General features: G+C 42.9%; 1 long non-coding RNA gene across 1 annotated transcript in view; it reads right to left on the bottom strand.

Annotated features, from left to right (window-relative positions):
- The window catches only part of LOC119506674, a 62,389-nt gene extending 43,434 nt beyond the window's left edge, over window positions 1–18,955 (bottom strand). The window contains exon 1 of the long non-coding RNA XR_005211052.1: window positions 18,862–18,955. This is a non-coding gene — a long non-coding RNA (uncharacterized LOC119506674). The remainder of the gene's footprint in view (window positions 1–18,861) is intronic.
- Between the last annotated feature and the right edge of the window lie 7,004 nt (window positions 18,956–25,959).

Genomic DNA, 25,959 nt, shown 5'->3' with positions numbered 1-25,959 from the left:
CCAACTTCCCTGTGAAGTAAGTATCACTATGATTGTCTAGATAACCGAGGCACAGAGTGGGTAACAGACCACGTCCAAGCTTGCACAGCCACCGAGTGCTTGAGCAGGTATTTGAAAGAAGGGAATCTGGCCACACAGCAACCAGTTTTAACCATTGTGTCAACTGCCTTCTGATGAGGATACTTGTTTTGTATTGGAGCCAATGACCGCTGAATTCTCAGGCAACAACTGGGAGAGCTGGAAAAACAGGTTTTTCCCAATATCCTTCAAAAGCAGTGCACCTTCACATCCACGAAGCATTTTGAGTTTCTCAAAGCTCAGGGTATAGTTTTCAAAGCTGTCTATACTTGCACAAAACGTTGAGGAATATTTTGGGAAATGCAAGGGACTGGAAGCTCTTGCTGAATCACATACAACATAAAGTCACTGACTCTTGCTCAAGAAGTGGGTGGTGATGCCTTTCCCCACAAATGGGACGTCTACAGTGCTGGGTGGGCAGGGGGCCTGGAACAGACAGATGGCCTCAGGCAATAAGGAAGGGTCACTCCGCCTGCACTGCTTTCCTTCAGAACAGTCCCGTAAGTGAAAAACCGGTTTGTATGTATCAAAGTCAACTATGATTTTTTTCCGTAAACAAGCTATTTGTTGCATGGCATTAGGATACACTGAGCTGTCCACTAAAGGAACTACTCCCTAAATCAAGGAAAGACGTTACTTTATTTTATTCAGAGCTTTACCAAGATTTGTTCATCATTTTGGAAAATCATGCCATAGATACAAAAATCCCGCCACTGCTAGTGTGTTCTATTGTCATGAATTATATACATCTGTGAACCAGTCTGCATTTGTAGCTGTTGCATTCACAGGGATCCTTTCCCTAAATATGCGTGTACATAAATACAAATATGCTTATTTAGCTTATATTTCAAAATATCAAATACAAAGCGTTAACAATAGTCACTTGAATATGGTTTGACTTCTCCTAAACCTGAACTGATTCAAGGGACATTCAAGTATTTGTCTACTTTATTTTGCTTATTTGCATAGTCATGCTTGGGTATTTGCATATTGAAATATATGCTAATTTGTTATGCCTTAATTTCCTATCATTATAGTTTATTTTTATTAATTTCCTATATTAAAGGCACCATATTTTTTTTCAGGTATGTAGGTTAAATCATATTAACTATGACTTTCATTTCTAGTAAAAGCAAAGTTACAAAATATGTGTTATAAAAATGGTGGCATTGCTTTTTGATGGGGCTGGAAACTACTGTTCCAAAGGACACAGCCTTGCTCTGTAATACATTCAAATTACTAGCTAATAGAGCATGTGTTCAATAAGGCAGCTCTTTATTCTCTCACTGGAAAACACACAGGCTTCCTACGACAAATAAATAAATAACCCTTTTGATAAAGCAAGAAGGCCATCTACAGTTTTCTAACTGCGGCACTGAAAAGCTGCAAGCTTAGTAAAGCCATCTGAGTTTTAACATCCTGATCTGACCATACACAGCAAAGAGCTAGAACTCTGACTTTTAATACAAGCTTCAGCATTTTAAAGACAAGTAGCTCATTAGGACCTCGAGGTCAAGCAAACCCCCGTGGCTCTTGTCCTTGGAACTGCAACATCTGCCAGGCATTCAAAACGACAGATAAGGGCTACTTGCTTTCTGAAAGAAGGCATCGATCTTGTTGCTTAACCCCCACAAACAGAGTCACTGTTTTCAGCCAAAGGCTAACAGAAGTTATTTCAGAAATTTTTATTAGCCTCACCTATTGAGCACACTCCATACTCCAAACTTCGATCGACTCACCTCTCAAACATTTTAAAGTTGCTGAGGTGGCCCTTGCCTGGCTGTCAGAACTTAATGGTACAATGAGGTGGATTCTTTGTCACATTTGCAGAAGAAAAAAAGTTTAAATGTTTTCAGAAGTCAAATCACTGGTAAACAAGAATAAAATTGAGAGGAAAAGAAAAGAACGACAAGAGTGAATAAAGGAGAAAAGATGTTTTTAGTTGAATTTGAATAGGATGGAGAGGTTGGGAAATATCAAGAAGTTGTTTGCGATGCTTTCCAGAAGTGATGATGTCTGTGCCACCGGGAAGGCAGCATGAGGAGGGCGGGCTGTCTGCCTAGAGGGGCTGTGAGTCCACCACACTTACCAGTGTCTTCACATTCCCCACTCTCACCACAGTGGTCTATCAGGGGAGGATTCATTAATTCCTTCAAACATTTATTTTATGTGTTTTTACCTGTCACACACATGAAGCTAAGCACCAGAGAGAAGCCGTGAAAGGCAAAGGGAGTTTACAATCCAGAAGACAGAGGGTGAAAATAGTAACTTCAAACACACACCCAAGTCTGGTGCCAGGCCCTGTTGTAAGCACGTTACATGTGTCAACTTGTTTAATCCTCATGCCTAGACCACAGGTGACATTATTAGGGACCCCATTATAGAGATGGGGAAACCGAGGCAGGGGAGCGTAAGTGACTTGTCTAAGGTCTGTGAGTTTCAAACGGTGGAACCAGGATTCGCATGTAGGCAGTCTGGCTCCAGAGCCCGAGTTCCTAAATCCGGCATCCCACTGACTCTTACCTAAATCCCATTGTGGTAACTTCTATGACAAAGGAGCACAGGGCGCTGTGGAAGCAGAGAGCAGGCACGCAGCCAAAGGCTGAAGAAGAGGCAGCCACGGAAGAACTCCAGGAAGGTGACGGGGTGGGCAGGTGCAGGGAACCCTGCTAACTCCTGGGTTGCCATGGGGTCAAATGCGTAGGCGCTCTCAGATGCAGACAGGTGTTTTTGTTGAAAGGCCCCTAATCTGGTGTGTTATTCAAGTTTAATCTGGGGATGGGGGCTCTCTGGAAAGGTGTGCCTGGGAATAAGGAGGAGAGGAAACCAGCAGGACCGGCTCTGTGGAGGCGGAACCTTAGGCAGCGCCCGGTGAGGTCCTGGTTATGGTGTCCACTCCCAGCCCGGGCCCCAGTTCCTGCCCAACTCCAGGCCTCTGCCCCAGTAGCGACCCGGCCACTCGCTTACCGTGGCTTGCACCATGCCTGCTGCCCTTGCCCAGCCAACTCGCCATTGCTCCTCCCCTCCCTGGCTCCTGCTTGCGCTATGCTCCTTTGCCTCCTAGCTCCTCCTCGCCCTTCCTACATCTCTTGTGAGCACCCAGAGAGGAGGGCTGACTGCTTTGTCCAGTCACCACCCAACTCAAAGCTCCGCCGACTAACTTAAGGACGGCTGCCTGGGAGTCAAGCACCCACGGATGCTGCAGTCAGCCCGGCCCCCGGCAGGGCCCCTGCGATCAGGGCAGGGAAGGCTCCCAGGCCTCGCCCCCAGGGGAAGGGGACGTTTAGTCCTTCGGGTGCACAGGCATCTTAGAGTCTACCTCGCACTCCTGCTGCCGGGCCTCCTGCCCTTGATGTCATGTCCTTATCCAAAATTTGTAATGCTGAGAAATAAATCTAAAAGCATGAAACCAAACTCTGAGATTTCATTCATTTCAAAGCAAAATAAAAACTGAAAGCTTCCAAGTTTGAAAAAGATAACTGAGGTGATTTTTAAGATTTAGACACTTGCATCATTATACTAAGTCAAGGTTTTCTTTTCACTGGGGATAGGTTTATCCACTGCGTGGTGAAACCTGCCATTTTGCAAAGAACCTGTAAACGTGGCTGGGGCACCCTTGTCTTTTGTCTTCTGTTCTAACAGTGCCCTTTCTCCACATAAGAGGGTGTGATTGTACTGGGTGGCAGAGCATTTGTTATGCGAACGCCTGATTTCTGTTCACTTAGATTATTAGGCCGAGGAAATGACTTTAAAATGGAAATTAGTTTTTTTAATTGCATTGAATTATTTCAAATAAAAATTTGAAGGGATACCCAAATGGAACCACTGGTTGTTTTTCAATTTGCATTAATTAAGGATACCATTTAGCAGAACAGTCATCTGAACTCTTATTTCCTGTTCTCTCCAGAATTCTATTTCCCAAGTTGTATGTATGCTACATGAAGAGAATCTGAGTACATGCTCAAAACACATGAGATTCTTATTACTTAAACGATAGCACTGACCTGTGTCCTACCAAGCTTTTGGCACAAGTTTGATCTTGGAATAAAATTAGCCCTTGATTCCTCATCCCAGTAAAATCATATGGCTCTCCCCTCTCCACTTTCTTAATGGTTCCTTTGCTACAAGGCCGCAACTGAATGCCTAGCTCAGCCATCTCTGAGATTTGGAATTAAATTTACCCAGTGTAAATCAATAGAAAGGAAATCAAAACTACAAAGCCAGAATTATTTTTGCAGATCTCTTTGTGTGAGACAACTTTGCATTTAACCTCTGGACCATGTGGAGGCTCCATAACAACTCTGGATTCCAGTTTCAGGTACATTAATGTAATGAAGCAATATTTATGGGCAGAGATTAATGACAAGATCTATTAAAATAGAATTATAAGTTTGGTCCATTCACCTCCAAGAGCACGAGATAACAAAATTAGAAAACTCAGAGTTGAACGTGTTCAATTTCAAATTGAAAGCCATGCTGTACTTGCAGCTATCTGGGTCCCCTCTCATGGCTTCCAGACTCGGATTACCAGAGTACTTCATTTTCATGTGAATTGTAAATGCACTGCTTTCTCAATTAAGTAGCGGGAGCTACAAGAAAGGTTTCCAGGCTCTTTTAGAATTGAGTGGAAGGTGTCTTTAGGGAGCCAGTCTTTCCTCCCTCCAGTCATAACCACTCCAAGGATCCCTGGTATTCCCCTGGCAAACAAAGCACCTCAGGCAGGGGCCAATCATCCGTATTTGCCAGTCTGTTCTTACCTTTTGCCTTCAAACTTAACCAGTTCTCTGTCTCTCTGGAAAGCAATTTTAGAAATTCACTCTTGGTCATCAATGGCTGAAAAAATTACTAACACGTTTTCCCTTCCAAAGGTAGCTACCTCCAACAACAATGCTTTAAGCAAAGAAAGAACTCTCTAATGGTAAAAATTCAGCCCCCTGAGCCAATAAGATGTGTTTGAGCCTTTAAGGTTTTAAGGAGCTACGTACTGTGTCGACATCTATGGCTGGTTCCGTGAACTGCATTATCTTTACTTCTTGAGTTTTTACTGCGGTTAATTTAAGCCCATAAAAGATATCAGAACTAACATTCTTTTCTGAACATCTATAATTAAAAGACAAAAAAAAAGAGTAACAAGTTTACTTTCACTTCTTTTCTAGTCCCAAAGACTTGATTTTGTATTGTTACAAGAAATGAGTTCTCATTTCCAGATGAGGTATAAATTTTGGTGGGTAAGGCCTGAGGATGTGAAATTTCAGCATTAAAGTAAGGAAATTGTAGACCTGCAGTTATTTCAAGGCAAGGGATATCATGTTTCAAAAGTCAGAAAATGAGAAAAATATTCTTCACTCATTCATGGTAATATTAACAGTGGCCAGAGTGCTGCTTAGTCTTTTGCTAAATTGACTTTATAGAACATAAACATGCTAGAAAGAGATTTGCACTTTTATTTTTTAAAACCAACAAATTCTACCTCTTTTCTGGAGCCGCAGAGTTCTAGGACACATTTCCTATATGAAGAACAAAAATGAGAACTTCCTGGGAAAATGTGGGAGTACAGAAACAAAAACAGATTAAAAACCTAATAAAGAAACACACTTATGAAGCAAATCAATAAATGACTGATTCACAGGTTTTGAAATAGGGCTCCTTGATTTTTAAAATTACGCTCTTCATGTGGGAATCAGGGTTGCTGGGATTATTTTCCCCTAAGAACAGTGACTGATTTGGTAGGGCTTTTGATATTCCCCCAAGAAGGATTTCAGGTTAAAAAATATTCCATGTTAAAGTTCAGGTCTTACCAAATGTAAAATAAAATTCACTGCCTGTTCACATATGCCAGCCAAAAACTCCTTTAAGTTAATTATATATTACCTGAATAAGTGTATACACTTTCAGTCTCTTCATATCTGTACACATTTTCTAGCACTTTTGTTCTAATTTTTAAAGAACCTTGACTAATTCACTTTAACATGAAGCTAATCCTACACCATAGGGCTAAGTATAAAACAAGTGACATTCTCAAATGGGTGACAAAAATGAGCAGACTAGGATCATTAAGTACTCATTAACTGCATGTTGTCACATTAACTATAGGGTGTAGCACCAATTTTCTCTTCTTTGTCACGAGCCAACACTATCCCCGTTTTATGGAACAAACCACTGGTGTGATACGATGCCCAAGGCCTGTTCTCGTTCAGCAGTGTTCATTCAGAGTTCTCTCTTAGCTTCATTTCCATGACTACAATCTTAGAGGAAGCTGTTGCCCAGGGGGTAACAGTGGTAATTGAAATGGCCAAGTATCAGAAAAAAAATTTTTTTTTTGTCCATACTATTCATCATATAAAGCTGTCAGAGCTATGGATGTAAAGATGGCCACATAAAACCCAGACATTCAGAATTCACAAGTTTAATTCTCAGTCACCCTTAGTTCCAGTCATTGTAGGACTGACCACTCCAAATTAAACACTTAACTTTACAAAGAATTTGAAAGTTATTTAGCCATATTGTCTGTTTTCACTAGTAATTAGTAATAACAGGCTTAAGCAAATATATTAGTCTGGGAATTGCTAGTAAGCTTCTTTAAGTTTTCTTTAATCCTTTTCCCTCTGTCCCTCCAGTTAATGTATTTTAAAAAAGGCAAACAAACAAACAAAAAAAACTAAACTTAAGCTCTGCTAACAGAAGCATACTCCATAGCAATGTGTTTTGCAAGTAGCAGGGCTGGATAAACATTTCTAGTCAAATAGCAAGAAGAGTTATATCTAACCTCCGATAATTTGTTCTTTTTCCTGTTAATACTCAATTCTGTGTAAGCAAGTTTTTTCTTTAATTGTAAAGTGGCCCCATTCTCACAACGCATTTTGCATATTATATTCAATTTTGCCAAAATTATTTCTTAAAGCAACATTGGATTCCTTATTTGAATTCAAGACACCAATACCAATACAAAACAGAAACTGGACAAACAGAATAGGTTTCAGTGAATGCACCTGCACTGATTTTCCAGGCCAGTCGCGGCCACCTTGAAGAGCTCTGCAACTTTATGCAACTGATTTCAAAGCTGGGCATCTAAACGGATTACCGTAGCCAGTAGATTATAAATTTCTGAACCCAAAATCCAATCAGTCTGATTTTCTGCAATGGCAATATTGAATCATAATCCTCTCAGAAAAGTAGTCTATGGGGAGACAAAGAAAATGAATGAGTGAATAAGTGAACAAATGAATACAGAAGTGTTTTTTTGTTTGTTTGTTTGTTTTTTTGGCTTTTATAAAAGGGGGTTTATTTGGTTAAACAGTTGAAGTCTTAAGGCCATAAAGTGTCCAAGGTAATGCATCAACAATCTGGTACCCTCACTGGAGGATGGCCAATGGTGTCCAGAAAACCTCTGTTAGCTGGGAAGGCATGTGGTTGGCGTCTGATCCAAGTTCTGGTTTCAAAATGGCTTTCTCCCAGGATATTCCTCTCTAGGCTGCAGTTCCTCAAAAATGTCACTCTTAGTTGTTCTTGGGGCATTTGTCCTCTCTTAGCTTCTCTGGAGCAAGAGTCTGCTTTCAATGGCCGTCTTCAAAATGTCTCTCATCTGCAGCTACTCTCTCAGTTCCTGTGCATTCTTCAAAGTGTCCCTCTTGGCTGTGGCTCCTCTTCAAAATGTCACTCACAGCTGCACTGAGTTCCTTCTGTTTGCCAGCTCATTTATATGGCTCCAGTGATTTAATTTAGACCCACCCTGAATGGGTGGGGTATCGCCTCCATGGAAATTATCCAATTAGAGTCATCACCCACAGTTGGGTGGGGCACATTTCCATGGAAACAACCTAATCCAAACTTTCCAACTTAATCCCCACTAATATGTCTGCCCCACAAAATTGCATCAAAGAATATGGCTTTTTCTGGGGGACATAATACATTCAAACCAGCACACTGGTCTTGGTAACTGTACTTAGTCAAGTAAGATGTGGTCATGGAGGAAGCTGGGTGAGGGGCACAAGTGAACTCTCTGTATACTATTTTTGCAACTTCCGTGTGAGTCTAAGATTCTTTCAAAATAAAGTTAAATTTATTTTTTTAATACAGAAGTGTTTTAAAGGGATTTGTTTACTCAGGCAAAACCTTTCACTGTTGCTTCCCCAGGAGAGAGGGCACATCCCCATGGCAGTTCACTTGCCACCAACCCTTAGTAGAATTCCCAGAAGAGGTGACCAAAGAGCTCTTACAGCAATTTGAGGTGAAAGTTGATGTCCCCAAGGACAGCCCCACATGTGGCAGCCTCAGGCTGGTCAGTGACAGGGGTGGTCTGCACTGGCTCCCTCCTGAGAATCCTCCCCTCGTGGGTCAGGCACTGGCCAGAGCTCCACAGCCCCTCTCCATCCTAGAACCGAGTCCCTTCCTGCGGCATTTCTGTGGATCTTTTCAACCCTGCGTGTCTTTTAAACCATCCGCACAAGTCTCTACAATTAATCTGTAAAGCACCAGAACTTTGCGATTCTGACACAGTTAATCGTTACCAGTAATTCTATTTAAAGCTTTATAAAGACAAAAGTAAAGAAGACAATTATACAGATTGCAGAGACCAGGGAAAGAGGAGCAAGAGAAAGAGAAGCTCAGAGAGCCAACAACAATATAGCATAAACAGCTCAGCAAATAATAGTGCAATTTCCCAGCTAATAGAATGGTTTAACACCTGAATACATTCGCATGCCTGATTAAACACTAACAACATAAACCCATAAAGGAAGATTATAAGCTGTAATATGTCTTTGCAAGAAGCAGCATATTAAACACTGTTTGTATACTTCTCCAATTACATTCCTTTAATTCTTTTCATTTAGAAAACAGTTTACATTATAATAGCCAACATCACTTCTGTTTTTAAAACAATTGATTATATATGCATTGCCAAATTATGGGTCTACTGGGATATTTTCATAAGTGAAAACAACTGCAAGTGTGCTTTGGAAATGATCTTTAACTGGGGTGTCTGGTGACAAAAAGATGCACGATCTAATGGTCACCTCTTCCCACTATTCCAAGGGTCCTCAGTGAGTCAAAACCCCATATTTTCTTATCTTTTCTGGAAGCAGAGAGGCTTTAGGTTCTGATCTATGAACCTGGAAACCCGAAAAATGTGAGCCTATTGCAGATCCCCTGACTCTCCAGCTAGCAACCCCCAGCCCTCCCTGGCCTCTCAGTGCCATATCATCACGTTGGTGATCCCACGGGTTCATTCTGTGCCCCTCACAACTGTGGCTCTTCCATTAAAGAAGGACTTGAAAGCACCTCAAATATTCCTTCCTGGAATCCCCAAACCCTGTCAATTGTACCCAGCTCAGTATCTGGCCAGCATGGAATCTTCCTTAGGACCTAAATATGTCAGAAACAAAGGTACAGTCAAACACCAGTGGAGCCCTGAGGCAAAAAACAGACAAACAAACAAAAACACCATTAGGACAAGAGCGAGCCATGGAAGAACCTTCTAGAGATAGGCAACAAGGAAAACCCAGGAAGATGCAGGGAAGGCCAGGGCCGAGAATGACCCCATGGGTGGGCTGAACACAGCCCCGGGGGCTGCCACAGGCAGGCATGGGTGGCAGAAGCAAACCTTGGGAAACAGGGTTCAGGCGGCAGGCTGCTCCAGGCCTGGAATGGACGGTGTGGGATGGGGCCGGGTGGGGAGGATAGGGCCAAGGCAGGGAGTCTTATCCATGGAGCACAGCAGCAACCCTTTTACTAGAGCTGGCTTATAGAGGAGGGGCTGGACCAAAGGAACATGGAAGAGTTCTGTTATGAACATAGAGTTCAAGCCTAATGACTAACAGTTCTGAGTGAGCCCAAATGTGACAAGCAGAGGCTGGAAAAATTCTTGCCTGATTAGGCTTTCTTGCCCTTGAAGCTCCTCTGCCACTAGAACATGCCTGGGCTAGCTTGCTGGTGGAGAGACACATGGCCTGGCCATCCCTGTCACCCCAGCTGATGGCTCACCCACTGCCAGGAGTGAATATGAAGAGCAGAATGAGCCCATCTCAGATCTGCAGAACCATCAGCTGAGCCCATCCTAAATTGTTGAGACTGTTTTGAGCTGTTGAGTCTTGGGGCAGTTCCTTATGCAGCATTGCGGTGGCAATAAATAACTTATACTAGTGGAACTATTACCCTCATATAATGACAAGGAAATAGAGGCTCAGAAGGTTAAGTAACTTGTCTATAGTCATCCAGCTAACAATTTGCTAAGCTAGGAATTAACATTGAATCAATCTGACCCTAGAGCTGAGCTCTTAACCACATGCATATTATTTCTCCAAAGCTTAATCAAAGTTGGAAACATATTCCCCAAAAGTTTAAGAGCTCAAGAATGGACTTCTATTTTTGGGGAAATTGAAGTAGACATACTTTTCCCTATTCTTCCTGCTAAGTACAACTAAAAACACTGGATATTATATACAAAGCAAACATAGTCTCTGAAAGGTCGAGAGACGTTGCAAACTCACTAGAGTCCTTGGTCCCAGAGGATAACATAGCAGTGACTACCTTAGGTTTTCTTTCTGCCTCATGCTGGAGAAGCAGGCAACTTGGAAATGCCAATGGGATCAGACAAAAAGTCTCAGGAAAAGCCACCTCTCTCTGAGGGACCAGAAAAGGGGCAGCTTAGCGAGACAGAAAACTTTTAGACAATAACTGCTCGACTTCAACCAGACACCACAGAAAATACTTCAGCCCTGTCCCAACCCCCAGCAGCAAAGGCTGGGCAGAGAGGCCTAGACTTCCACCCTCACTAGATCATGATGAGACTCCGTAACTCACTCTTTGTGGTGGTGTTAGGGGGGCCAGCTGTGGAGCCCGCACTTCCATCCCACCTGGTGGTAATGAGGTATCCCTTCCCCTCCCCATAGGGAGAGTGACAGAAGAGGCAGCAAAAAAGGACTTTCACCATTGCCCAGCAGTAAGGAGGCCACCTCACCCTGTGCTGTCACTTGAGGCTATGTGGGAGAGTAACATGGCAGTCCTCCCTGTCTCAGCCAGGATGGTATCAGCGGAGGCCCCACGGGAGCCTGAACTCCCACCCCTTCCCTATAACAAGGAGTCCTTCACCTCCCAGGTATGAACGAAGGCAGAGTGGAAACCCTGGTCCTCCACCCCCAAGTGACACTAGCAAGGCAGCACCCCCCCCCCCTTCACCCACTGGAGTGTTAGAGGGGGCTGCTAAAAGCAATCTTGAAATAAGATCCAGTCTTATAAATACCCAAACTGTTCAGGTTTCACTTGAAACTCATTCATCCTACCAAGGACCAGGAAGATCTCAGATGGAACAAGAAAAGACAATCAACAGATGCCCACAACAAATAACACACATGCTGTATTTGATAAGGATTTTAAAGTAGGGGATCTTAAAATGCTTCAACAAGCATTTGCAAACATTTCTGAAACAAATGAAAAAATAGAAAGCCTCAGCACAGATATAGAAAGTCTCAGCAAATAAACAGAAGATGTAAATAAGAACCAAATGGATATTTTAGGACTGAAAACCACACCTGAAATAAAAACAGACTTCCTAGAGGGGCTTAAAAGCAGAATGCAGATGACAGAGAAAAATCAATTAATTTGAAGATTAAACAACAGAAATTACCCAATCTGAAACAACAGGGAGAAAATAGGGGGAACTATAACAAAGATCTAACAGTTGCGTTGTGGGAGTTTAGAGGGGAGAAAGAGCAGGGTGAGAAAATAAGAAATAATGGCTGAAAAATTCACAAGTTTGGGGGTGGGGGGGAACCTTACAGATTCAAGAACCTGAACAAAGACTGAGACTAAATCCAGAAGTCCACACCAACATATATATAATGGCCAAACTTCTGAAAACTAAAGACAAAGGAAAAAAATCTTGAAAGCAGCCAGAGAGAAATAATGCATCACTTATAGAGGAAAAAAAAAACAATTTCTTATCACAAAGCCTAGAGACCAGGAGAAAGTGATATGACATTTTTCATGTACTAAAAGAAAGGAATAGTCAATTCAGAATTCTACACCCAGTGAAAATATCCTTCAGTGATGAAGGGGAAATCAAGACATCCTCAGTTGAAGCAAAACAGAGGATCTATCACAATCAGACCTACCCTAAAAGCATTGCTAAAAAATTTCTCAAAACAGTCAGGAAGTGATAAAAGGAATCTTAGAACATCAGGGAAAAGGAAAATGCAAATAGTAAAATTAGGAGTAAATACAATAGACTTTCCTTTTCCTCTTGAGTTTTCCAAGATGATTTAAGCAAAAGTTATAAAATTGTATGATGGGTTTCTCAATCCATGTGGAGGAAATATTTAAGTAAATGATTTTATAAGCAGGGGAGGGTAAAAGAATTTAATGGAAGGTAAAGTTTCTCCACTTCACTCGAACTTGTAAAACGCTGACACCAGTAGGCTTTGACAAAGTATGCATACATAATGCAATGCCTAGAGCAAACACTAAACAAGCTATACAAAAAGAATCTCTCATAAATACTATAGATGAATCAAAATGGAATTCTAAATAATGTTCTGATAATCCACAGGAAGACAAGAGAAATTAAAAAACAAAAAATTAAATAATGTACATAAACTTTAACATAATTACATTAGATGTAAGTGGTCTAGTACACCAGTTAAGAAACAGATTGGCAAAGAGGATAAGGGAAGAGAGGGGGAATATATATATTAATGTGACTTCCAATTACACCACGTTAAGGTATTACATAATATTGGGCCTTAATTTTAGACCTATACCACACGCCCTTATACAAAAATCAGACAAAGATGTCACAAAAATGAAAACTACAAACCAATATTACTCAGGAATATAGATTCAAATGTCCTCAACAAAACACAAGCAAATAGAAATCACCAATATATAAAGAGAATTTATAACCATCACCAACTGATGTGATTCCAGGTATGCAGACTGGCTCAATATTCAAAACTCAATGTAATACACCCTATTAACAGGCTAAAGAAGAAAAATCACATGATCACATCAAACGATGGAGAAAAAACATTTGACAATTCTCCCCAAATTGATATAAAAGTTTAACGCAACTTCATCAAAAAGGCCAACAAATCTTTTGTGTATCTATAGATAAGATTATTCTAAAGCCCATATGGAAAGGCAAAGGGACTAGAAAAGCTAAATAAGTTTGAAAAAGAAAACTAAAATGGGAGAAATTGTTCTACCTGTTTAAGACATTATGTGGCTATAGTAATCAAGACTGTGTGTACTGACGGAAGCACAGACATAGATCAAAAGAACTGAATAGAGAAGACAGAAATAGAGCCACAACAAGCATGGCTACCTGATTTGACAAAAACGCAAAAGCAATTCAACAGAGAAACAAAGTGTCTTCTACAAATGGTGCTGTAGCAATTGGACATCTGAAGGCAAAAAACCAAAACCAAAAAACCTTCACCTAAACCTAACACCTCATCAAAATAACTCAAAATCATAGATTTAAATGTAAATTATAAAATTGAGAATATAAATAGGAGAAAATCTTCAGGACCTAGGGCTTGTGAAGAGTTCTGAGTCATGACACCAAAAGCACAATCCATTAAAGGAAAAAAATGGGCGGGTAAATTGGACTTCATTAAAATTTAAACTTTTGTTATACAAAAGACCTTGTCAAGAAAATGAAAGACAAGCTACAGACGGGAAGAAATTATTTGCAAACCATATATCTAACAAAGGACACTTATCCAGAACATGTTAAGAATCCTCAACTCAACAGCTGAAGAAAAAAAAAAAAAGACAAACGATCCCATTGAAAAATGGATAAAAGACATTGTGATAGGCAGAATGGCCCCTCCAAGATGTCTACAACCTAATCCCCAAAAACTGTGACATTAGGTTATGGGGCAAAGGAAACTGAAGGTCACAGATGGAAGTAAGGCTGTTATTCAGCTGAATGAGATGGAGAGATTATCCTGGTATATTAGACTGGACTCAATGTAATCACAATGGTTCCTTCCTATAAGTGGTAGAGGGACGCAGAGAGAATTCGAGATAGGACAGTCTGTGAAGATGGAGGAAAGGGCCATGATTCGAGGAAAGGAGGCAACCTCAGCTGGAAAAGGCAGGGAAACAGATGGCCCCCTCAGGTCTCCAAAAGGAATGCTGTCCAGCTGACACCTTGATTTTAGACCAGTGAGATTCGATTTGGACTTCTCTGACCTCTAGAACGGTCTGCTAATACATTTACATTGTTTTAAGCCACTAAGTTTGTGGTGATTTGTTAAAGAAGAAATAGGAAGCTAATACATACATGAACGACCGTTTCACTGAAGACCTTATATAGATGGGGAATAAGCTCATGAAAAGATGTGAACATCAGTAGCCATTAAGGACATGCAAATTAAGACCACAATATTCTATCACTCCACTCCTATAAAAAGAGCCAAAATTGAGAAAAAAAAAAAAACAAAAACAAGAAACAGTGCTATACCAAATGTTGACAAAGATGGCAAGAAACTGGATTTCTCATATATTGCTGCTGGAAATGTAAAATAGTACATCTACCCCAGAAAATACTTCGGTGCCTTCTTAAAAAACTAAACCTACAATTACCATACAACCCAGCAATTGCACTCTTAGGCATTTATTCCAGAGAAATGAAACCTATGTCCACACAAAATCCTACAGATGATTGTTCATACTGCTTTATTTGTGATAGTCAAAAACTGGAAAGAACCAAAATTCCCTTTAATGGATGATTAAACAAACTATGGCACATTCATATCATATACTACTCAGCCATAAAGAAAAGCAAAATATTGATGCATGCAATGACTTGAATGACTCTCAAGGGTATTATGCAGAATGAAAAATACAGCCAGTTCAAAAAAAATCATACACTGTATGATTCTCAAAATGACAAAATTATAGACATGGAAAAAATTTGTGGTTGTTAGGGGTCAGGAATAATGGAAGGAAGAGAAAGGTGTAATGCTAAAGGGGTAGCACAAGGGAGAAATTTATGGTGATGGAACAGCTCTATATGTTGATTGTGGTGGGTATACAAATCTAAACAAATAAAATGATGTAAAATTATGCATATGCATTGTACTAATGCCCCATTTTTGATTTTGATATTAGACTATAGTTATATAGGATGCAACCACTGGGCAAAGAGTACAAGGCACCTCTCTGTAACTTCCCATGAATCTATAATTATTTCATAATAAGAGTTTAAAAGAAGAGCGTGAATTAATCCAGTTGTTCATCCTAAGCTTAGAAAACTGTAACTTGAAGGGTGGTTCTCTTCTCTGTGAGCAAAGAGGATGAAAAAAAATTGGATTTGAGAACACAAACACTGTAATCTGGAATCCATCTGGGTCTGGAAAGCCTGTTTGTAAAGGCCTGATTCTGAAAAAGTGTGGTTCCGGGGCTGCACTGGATTGGGGCAGTCCCCAAGGGAATGGAATAAAGTCCCCAGTCAGGTGGCATGAATCCTGATATTCTGTATTTAGGAAAATCTCAGTAGAAAGGGGGCAGAAACCAGATAGTCTAACAAAGATTTCACACCACCTCAGCAGAGCTTTCCTGGTTCTTTTCTCCTCACCCTCCATCTTCAACACAACCACTTCCTTAGGCAGATTACAACAGTCAGCCCTCAAACTCTTTCTTAGAATAGGGTGTGGGAGATGAGGAGGAAACAAATGGGGATGGAAAAGGTTGGAAGAGATTCAAATAGTTGCTCACCTTTTTTTTTTCAAAGCTCATAGAATACCTTGGAGGCTTGCCCAAACATGAGCAAGGTGAAAAGAAATGCATGACCATTGTGCAAACAAACTAAAACAATAAAAATAAAAGAAAGGAATACCAGGCAAAACAGACCAAAATAACATAAAAGAAAGCCTAGCTCAGGAAGCAGAAGCTATGGAATAATCAAGTTGTACAAAAGCAATGATAGAATTGGATGAAAAGGGAAATGAAACAAATTCAGGACCCAAAATGTCATTATAAATATAATAGAAACCACAGGTATCAAGGTGGTTACTTCTAGAAATTAAAGGACTGCCAAAGACAAAAACACAGTGAATACAGCTGAAAAGGTTAATGGGGTTATGGAAGTTAGAAAAACTATTAGATATCGAAGACAGATAAAGCCCAATGTAGGAAAAACTGGTGTGCTTGAGGTAAGAGAACCAAACAGATGGATCTGATGACATATTCAAAGACACGAGATATGAAAAGTGCCTGAAATGAAGGCTGAATGTGCAGATCAAAAGAGCATACCTTCTTCCTGGGAAATTTAAGAGAACAAGAACACCAAGATAAGTCCCAACTAAACTATTTAACTTCAATATAAAGAAGAATATTTCAGGTGCTCACAAAGCAAAAGCAAATCACCTACAAAGGGGGAATAAAAATCACGATAACCTCAAACTTCTCCACAACAATATTTAAATGTAATATTTGAAGACATTGAAAAAATTCTAAAAAATTCTGAAGGAAAGCAGCCCGACCCAAGAATTTTATTCCCAACCAAGATATTGTTAGGTAATAAAGTCAATAGTGCTAAATTCTCAAATATGAAAAAGTTCTGTATTACAATATCCATGAGCTCTTCTTAATAAAAACTTAAATCCAGTTAATTAATATCAAAGTAAACTAAAACAAAAAAACAGGAAGTGAGGAGAAAAACTAAAAGAAAGCAGGAAAGTGAAATTTTCCCTATCTTTCAGAGCAGGAAGTTCATTGGTTCTTCATGAAACTGAAACTTGATGTTTTCAAAACTGTATTGACTCCAAACATTTTTTTTCCCCATAATCTCTCTAGTCTCCTTAAAGACACCTTTGGGCCTATCTTTTAAGGTGAAGAAATAAGTTTATCAATCCTTCAAGCTTTAGTTTAGGTTTTTGTTTTTCCTCCTTCTGTTAAATCTGAGTGATCAAATGTAATTATTTTTATTAAAAGAATGACCATAGTGAGTTTCCACTTGCATTACACTATTTCTGTCCACCCTCCCCTTCCCTCTCGGTGTATATACATGAATGGAGAGATCATCACACTTTTAATCCACCCAGCCAGCCATCACTCTGTGCATATATATGTGTGAAGAATTGTCTAGAATAAGGTGAACCTATTATTTATGGTAGTTACTGTTAATGGTGGGAACTAGAGTGATTTGTAAAATTTCACCTGTTTCACATTTGCTTTGCTTGAATTCTTTATAATGACCATGTATCATTACATTACTTAGGAAAATAAAGTGATTTTCTATGTTAAAAAATGTCAGAAGGAAAAACTATAAAATATTAGTGTTAATTTTGGACAGTGGGCATAGGCATGATTGCTTTTTCTTTTCAGTTTGCTGAATTTTTACACTTCCAAAAATTTAAACAAGAAAGCAAGCCTGTTTATTAAATGAAGTGATAAAGGTTCTTTCCTCCTTCTCCAGGAACCCTGTTTCAGAAGATGCAGACACAGTCCCCCAACTGAATGTGCAACTGTCAGAGGAAAAGAAAAACAAAACTGCAATTCATATGCCACTGCCAAGGTAGTTACTCAAATGCATTAAAGTCTGCATTCAAAGAAAGCTGGCATAGATTAATTTGTTAAATTCCCTTCTGGTTTTAATATCGTATGAGAGTACTAACACAAAGGGAATGATATATAAAATTCTTACTAAAAAGAAGCAAAAAGAGACATTTTTCTGAGTTACCAATCCCCGAGTTGGTGAAAGCTTTGCAAATTAGAAACTCATGAAGCAACTGAAAAAATTTACCTGACACCCAAATCTCTTTCTTCAGATTAGCTAAATAAACCTGTAATTTGAGGCAGCAGAGCTTTGTGAACTGAGCTACCATGGCCACAATATTTTACAGCTCCAGGGTCTATTTCTCCACCATTTGAATCTGGATTCGCCATGTCCCTTGTTTGGGCCAATGAAACATTAGCAAATGTGAAGCAAGGAAAGACTTTAAAAGTGCATGTGCACTGGGGGCTTGTTCTCTCCGGCTGCTGTGCGTCTCTGCTACTCTGTGCGCACTCCCGACCAGCCTTCGGGAAGAGAGCTCATGGAGAAGCCTCGGCCATCCTAAAAGATCCCAGGCACCTCGGCTGAAGCCCCAGACTTGTGAGGCATCCCACAGCATCCAGCCACAGCCCAGCCAGGACCCAGCCAACCCCCAGATTTGTGAGGAGTGATCAGTGAGGACTGTTTCAAGCCATAAAGTTTTGGACTCCTTTGTTTCTCAGCAAAAGTGAACAGATGCAGTGCTAAGAACAGCAGAGACAGTGGCCGACATACAGAACGTGTTCTCCGTGCCAGGTTTAGGAACTAAGGGCTCTCATTAACCCCACTTAACACACAAGGAAACTGAGGTGCAGAAAGTTAGCTAATTTGTCCAACTGTCCAATTGTGCACACCTTGTGTGCAGCCTAAAGACCAAGAAGTTTTCCCCGCAAAGGCCTGCCCCAGACCAGCCACTGCACAAGGTCAGCACAATGCCAGAGGGACCAGGAAAGCCCCCAGCTGGCAGGTTCCTGCCCAGCGTCCCCCTCGTGCCTGCCAGGCTCAGGGTGGGCCGATGGGGACAGAGGATTGAAGGCACCTGGCCGCGGTAAGGGAAGGTCTCCCCCACCTGCCCTCTCATCAGCCCCTCGCAGGGAATCTTACCCTGACATTTGGAAACACGGAGCCTCTGGCCTGACAGCCCCACCTGCTCCCCATATCGCCACCGAAAGGTGAGGGCACCTCCCCGGGTCAGAGTCAGGCATGGCACGACGCGGGTGCCCACCAGACAGCAGCACGCTCACCGGGGCTGCGGAAAGCGAGGCCACGCTGTGCCTCCCGGTGTCTGCTCCAGTCACAGCTCCGCTCCCCCGTTTTCACCGTTGCAGAAAGACACCAGCTCGTAATTTAGACAGGTGTTTACGGCAGAGGTTGGAGCAATAAAGAGTCAACACGTGTGATGCTTTAATTCCCCAGGAAAAAGAACTACCACGGTTTAAATTCCTCCACAGACGGTGGAAACAAGCCACAGGAAAGACGCTGCTCTGACCGTTTCCGGTTCCAGGTCAAGCGCACAACTTGAGGGGTTTTGAGGCAACCGCAGGAAGACTGGCGGGAGGAAAGCGTCTGGGGCGCTGCCTCCCCTTTGCCTCTACTCGACTGAAATAGGATGGGCAGCTGAAAAGAAGCCTTTTTTCACCCAAGGCAGAATCCTGTGTGGCTGGAGGAACATAAGCATTTCTCTCCTCCCCAGGTCCCAAACCTGTGCTCCCCTGGCCTGACGCAGTGACCAAGCGCTCACCTTCGCGCGCTTCCTTCCCCTGGGGAAGCAGCGCCCCTTGGAGGTTTGCCGGTGGGACCTGTCGAATAACGTGTGTTGTCAACTCCATCCACCCAGAACGGCCCAGAGACAGGGGCTCCCAGACACAGGCTCGGGAGGGAGAGACCGCGCGGATCTCAGCCCAGGGCTGGGTGCACGGCCAGTGCCCTCCACATTCTGGAAGTAAGTGCGACCCTGCACGAGGGGAGGGAGAGGTCAGCACAGGTGAGCTCCTGGATGTGAACACCTGCCTGAGGGGAGGGAGGTGGGCAGGTGAGGACACCTGAGTGAGGGGAGGGCCGGCCAGTATGGGGTCAGCTCCTGGAGGGTGTCCCCGTGAATGGCACAGAGCTTGACCCATAGCAGATGCTGCATAAACACTTTTATGAACAAGTGAGATCGGGAGTGGATGACAACTCATCTCCACGCTGCCCGGAGACCTGCTGAAAGGGATGTAAGAGTTAGACTCTGCAGTGCCATGGGCTGAGAAAGAAACAATTCTGAGTTCCTCCGATTTCCTTCTTTGGGCAAAAGGTGGGGACCAGAAGGAATCAGTGTTTACAAAACAGAAACCAGTAATCACCAGTTTAAAAAAACAAAAGTCATTGTCTTAGTTTGCCACCAGGGCTGCTATGACAGATACCACACACTGGTTGACTTAAACGACAGGAATTTATTGTCTCATGATTTTAAAGGTTAGAAGTCCAAAATCTAGTTCTCGGCGGGCTGCTCCTGCAGTCTGGGGCGTTCTGGTGCTGCTTTACCACAATCCTTGGGGATCCTGGGCTTGTAGCTCTGCCTCCATCACTCGGTGACTTCTCTGTCCTTGCATCTGCTCCTCTGGTTTCCGCTGGCTTCTGGCTTCTACTTCTACACCCAGTGTCCTTTGCCTGTAGGGACTTCAGCCGCACTGGAGGAAGGCCCGCCCTCAGTCAGTTTGGCCACAGCTTAACTAAGAACATCTTCAAAGATCCTATTTACAGTGGGTTCACACCCACAAGAATGTGGATTAAAACATGAACATGTCACATGCAGCATATATGATTCAATCCCCAACAGTCTTCATTCCCTAGTTTCTAAGAGTGCCTCTCAGTGGTGCTCAAGTATGAAAATAATTTTTTAAAAAACCTATAGGAACCCACTTGCTCTAAGATCACTTTGGTGGGTACTAAAGCTGAGAGAGACAGTGGCTTCCTGCTGACTCAATGCGTTAAGTTAATTCTCAGAAAACAAGTCAATGTACTGGGCTTATCACAGGGTCCTGTTATTCAAAATAATATGCTGCTGCTGGAGGATGGAGAGACTCAGCCTGGGCTCACGTCAGTGTCATCTCAGGCTGAGAATCCGAATGGCCCCTTGGCACAGTCACCTGTGTTTAAAGGGACAGTTTTATAGACTGAAGGACGTTTTCTGAGGACCCTTTTTTACCTGCAGTATGTTGAAAGGAAATGGGCCTCCTTTCTGAAGGCTCCAAGAGGCACGCCTGCCAAAGGTGACCTGGCCTGCTTTGTTTCTCATCTTTGAAAGGGGAACCACAGAGCGCCCCTTGACCAAGTGTGGGCTCCAGCCCCATCAGAGCCGGCTGTGGGGCTGTGACCTCCCCCGGACCCCCTCGCACATGAGGGCCTCTGGGTGGGCCAGGCCCTAGACTGAGCCCAGAAATAGCAGGCATTGCCGCTACGCCTCTCTCCCCGACTCAGCTCCAATCTTGGGGTTCAGCACCCCCGGGCCGAGGTGTTTAAAGGAGGGTCCTTGGAGCCGGAGCCCCATCATTTCCACCATTTTCTACCTCCACAGACTGAGGCTTTTCCCTCCCTCTCCCCGAAACAGGACCTCTGTAATTCTCAGAACTCAGTGTGCACACTAACCAGAAGCAGGTTAAAATGTAGGTTCTGATTTTGAAGTCTGAGTTGGGATTTGCATTTCTGCATTTCTGCATTTCTAGCAAGTTTCCAGGTGCTGCTGCTGCTGCTGGTCCCACGGCCACACTTGAGTATCCAGAGTCCAGAGCAAAGGCCTGTGTCTCCTTCAGAGCTATCAATTACTCAGAGCACGAGTTGGAAACCACAGTGATGCCTTCAAATGTCAGATATGCTTAATATATCTTTACAGACATGGAAAACATTTAAAATATCTTCCTCATCCTTGAGGTAGATTGCTTACCACTACATTTCTTAAAAAGAAAAATAAACAAAAATATATAGTAGGTCTCCATATCGGCAGTAAAATAATAAAAAAGCCAAAATACATCTGGTGGGGCCAGCCATCATGGGCCTCCCCTGGCTTGGGTGGGCCATGCTGGTGCCACTTCCCACTGTCCCCCTCATTCTTGGGGTTGTGGTTTGAGGACCTGCCACCACCTACCCAGGACCCCACCCCTGGCTGCAGGAAGAGCCCAGGGCCCAGGATGGACCAGTTGTCCCACTCTGAGCCCTGGACCCAGGAATTGGTCCAGGATGGGGCAGGATCCAGGCCAGCCAGTCAGAACACTTCCTTCAGGTTTGTCTCACTGTTATGGATGGAAACAACTCCATACACTCGAGGGGAATGGAGCTGGGAGGGTGGTAAAGGTGACATGCAGCCATTTTCACTGTCCTGTGATGGAAGTTTAGCTGCAGGGGGCAGATTGGAGCAGGTGCAGAGAAGGAAGGGGAGGGAAGAAGAGAGGCTGGGGGAGAGAGACTGGGAGGGACCTGGGGGCAATCAAGCCCCCTGCTCTCCATGTAGCCCCTAGAACTGTCCAGTTTCTGCAGTTTTCCTTTAACTCCATGATCTCTCTAGCTTCCTTCAATAAACTCTTCACGCCACCAGATCTTGTTGGGTTTCTGTCACTCACACCTTAGATCCTGATGAATCTCCTACTTTTCAGGCCTCAGGACCAACAGGATGAGGAAGGCACCACAATAGGCAATGGAAGCCAGCAGAGAGGCTCCCCAATACCTCCAGGCCTCCAGCCAACCTCCCCTTCTGCCTTCCCAGTCACAGACCCTGGGCACAGGACCTCCTCTCCACATAGGGCAAGACCCAGCTCACTTCCTGGTGGTGAGGTCACAGGTCCCTGGGCATTCCACAGTATCCTGGAGACCAAGGTGGAGGAAGCTGAAGGACCTCAGGAGAAGGCCCTCCTCCTTCAACTGAAGGGAACATGGCAGCAAACCGAGGAGCGGTGGCCCTCTTTGTCCTTCTACCCTACTGCTGGCAGGAAGTCGAGCTCCAGTTTGTAAACACAACTACAGGTACGGTCACAAGTATATAATTGTGGGCCTCCTCAGGCAGTGAGGCCTTCTTCTCCTCTCCTCCCTTACCTCATCAAATTTACCATCGGGGATTTATACCTTGGGGGAATAGAGTAAGATTAAAAGTCTTTCTGTCTTTGAAGCCCTTTTTAAAACACAGAACTCCATGAGAAGGTAGGATATTTATGAAATTTTTCAAACATTCCCAGCAATAGAGGATTAGTAAAATAAACCACCATATACTCATCACCCAGTTGCAATAATTACACACATTTTGCGGTTTTGTTTTTCCTATCCCTATACACACACACACTTTTGTTGTAATTGGGAGTATTCTGGTACTTATTTCATGTCAACCTGAAAAACTGCCATTTTAAAACTGTAAGGCTGTCAATGTTTTTGCAAACAGAAAAAGGATTTTTGTTGTTCTACTTTGTTTTATACATCCACAATGCGACCATCACACTAACAGGATTAACAAAAATCCTTTCTATCGACTCATATCCAGCCGATATTCAATTTTCACCAATTGTCTCAAAAATGTCTTTTTGGTTGTTTGATTTGAATCAGGATCCCATCAGGGCCCACGTAGCTTTTGGTTCCCATCCATTCTTGTTCTGTGTTGAAGAAAGGAATGGGAGCACACGGAGGGGAAGCTTTCTGGGATGTTGACAGCTCCCTGAGAGGGGTCGCTACAGCTGCTGTGGAGTGGGGGAGGCAGCTGCACAGATGAGGTGGGAGGTGCCCGTGCCCCCCACTTTCCCCCTTAAGGAAGCTGGACGCTCAGGCCCACGAGCCTTTCCCCTCCCCTTCACCCAGTGTCAGAGGTAACCAAAGAATAAAGCTCAAGAAAAGGGGCCCCAACTCGAGTCCTCACCTCATCCCCGCTCCCAAGGTTGGGCCAGCAGGTCCCCGAACACTCAGCCACTGGCCGTGAGACGCCACTAAGAGCAGGACGGGTCAGGGCAGGACATGCTCCCCAACTCCTGTGCTCCACCCACAGGGGCACCCAGATTCAAGCTGGGGACGGTCCAGCCACGCCCTGGTCTTGGGAGGGGAAGGCAGGCGATCACGAGGGCCTGCCAATGTCACGAAGGAGGCTAAAAATGTCAACTTCATTTTCATAAGCAAACTTGGTTGTGAGGAACTTACAAAGGAAAGAAAAGCGTGTTTTGAGATACTGGGAATGTCTAAAGGGTCCAAAATTGCTTCCAAGTGTCTCTAAGGGCGGCCTAGGACTTGCTCTGAAACTGCTGCCCATCGCTCCAGCATGTTCGTTCCTCCTACATGGAAATTGATCTCTCTCTATATATATTTTTTAAATGAATCACTCATGATGCAACTGCAAGCCAGTCACTTCACCTCCCAAGAAGGGTTTCCTTGTCCAGAAAATTAAAAATCTGCACTATCCTTAAGGTCTTTCCCAGCTTGAAAAAAACAATTAAGGGAGAGTTTTAAAAACAGTTTTCTCAAAGAGAACATTGGATGTCTTTATCTCTGGGGTCTCACTGCTTTTGTGACCATTTGTGCCTTTGTGGTGTGAACGGGGCTGACCGCACCATATGGCTTTCACCCCACGTAAAGGTGTCAGGCACTGAGAGAAACCAAAGCAGTAGCCACAGTCCCTGTGATGCAGGAGGTCACAGTCTTGTTTCCCACAAATCAGCCAGACTGAAATCATAGAGCACAACAATGAAGGCTTCTTTCATGGTGGACAGTATGCGCTTTATGCAAATATCAAAAAAGAGCAATCAATTATCATGATAACCCAGGGGCGTGTGCCATTTTAAAACTGCAAGACTGTCAGTAAGAGGTGACAACAGGAAAAAAACGGTAAAGTAGCTACACTTGACAATGCACTTTAAAATCCGTATGGTTATTATAAAACATAAATATTTTACTGCATATGCTTACTGGCTGACTTGCACAATACTTCCATTATAATTATGGGACAGACACAAAATGAAAAGAATATTTTTAACAAAGTGCTTGCACGATGCAGCTGTATCCATTCTTAATGATTCATTAATGTCTCATCAAAAGAGAACTGTACTTTTTGTTTGTTTCATTTACCGAAGGTCAGCATACTGGGAAGCAATTGTCATCACCATTACAGACCTTTTTACATATTTTTCCTGTATTGTTCTAAGCCATCATGTGTGCAGATGAGTCAATTGGTATGCAGATTGTCTATCATTAAAACCATTTGAAAATCAGCTTTGTCATTGGTTTAGTGTTGGAACTTCAAATTCTTGCAGACACTACTTGAATGCTCCGTGCGGCCCAGAATGGGTAGGTGCGGTGGCCCTGCCAAGCCTTTCCTTAGGGGTTGTTGTCTCCTGCCTAGTCACCTTGCCAGCTCCCTGGGTGCTAGAAGAAGAGGCTGACATTGACCTTGAGTCAAGGACATGTACCAGGACACTGGGACATCACAGCCTTTGATAAACACAAGTTGCAAAGGTCAAAAGGGAACAACCACTTGGTGGGTGCTGCTAGGAAGAAAATATTGCTCCAGATCACCACCCATTGCTGCCGTCGTTCAGCACAGTTAGTTGATGTCAGGGATGCAGCCGAGGGCTTGAAAGCAGAAGTCCATGACATCCTATGGGGACTGATGCCCTTGACCCAGTCAGTTCACCCACGAGACTCCATTTCTTCATCTGTAAATGGGGACCAAACCAGGAATTGCTTTTGCTTATGAAAGAGAAGAAGTAAGAGTAGTCAGTCTCTCTGGGTCCCCTCCCACCTCACAAATACAGAACCATGAAGAGCAATTGCATTTCACACATTTTTTCCATTTCTCCATATTTCTAAGCTTTCAAATGCATCCATTGTTGAACCATTCACATAGGAGGTAAAAATGTTGCTATATTAAAAGGAAATGTGAATCCCTCTTCCTTTGCTCTCTTCAAAAGAGTTAAATGAGCCTAATCATCCTTGGAACTGACATATTTTATTACAACTCACAATGGATCATATCAGTAAGTACTCACCAGAAGGACAGATGTTAGTTCACAGAGCACATTAGCCAACCGTGTCACTTCCTCTCACAGCCATCCTGTGGGCTGGCACCTTTCCCACCATTTTCCAGATGAGACACCAAGTCCCAGAGAATGTCACTGCCAAGATCATGCAGTGCTCCCGTGTGGGACTGGAACTCCAAGTCCAGGGCTCCTTCCCCTACAGCAGGTTAGTGTACATCTTGTGAAATAGTATTTAAAAAGAAGTAAATGCAAAATCTATGAAAATTGTTAAACTATTAGTGTTTTTATTGATCTCCTAGGTTTACCTAAAGAAACGACATCAATTTCAAAAAATCCAGATGAAATCCCTGGAGTATTTGGTAA

The sequence above is a fragment of the Choloepus didactylus genome, chromosome 12, assembly GCF_015220235.1.
Source record: "Choloepus didactylus isolate mChoDid1 chromosome 12, mChoDid1.pri, whole genome shotgun sequence".
NCBI lineage: Eukaryota > Metazoa > Chordata > Mammalia > Pilosa > Megalonychidae > Choloepus > Choloepus didactylus.
This window is presented reverse-complemented; position numbering and strand designations above follow the sequence as displayed.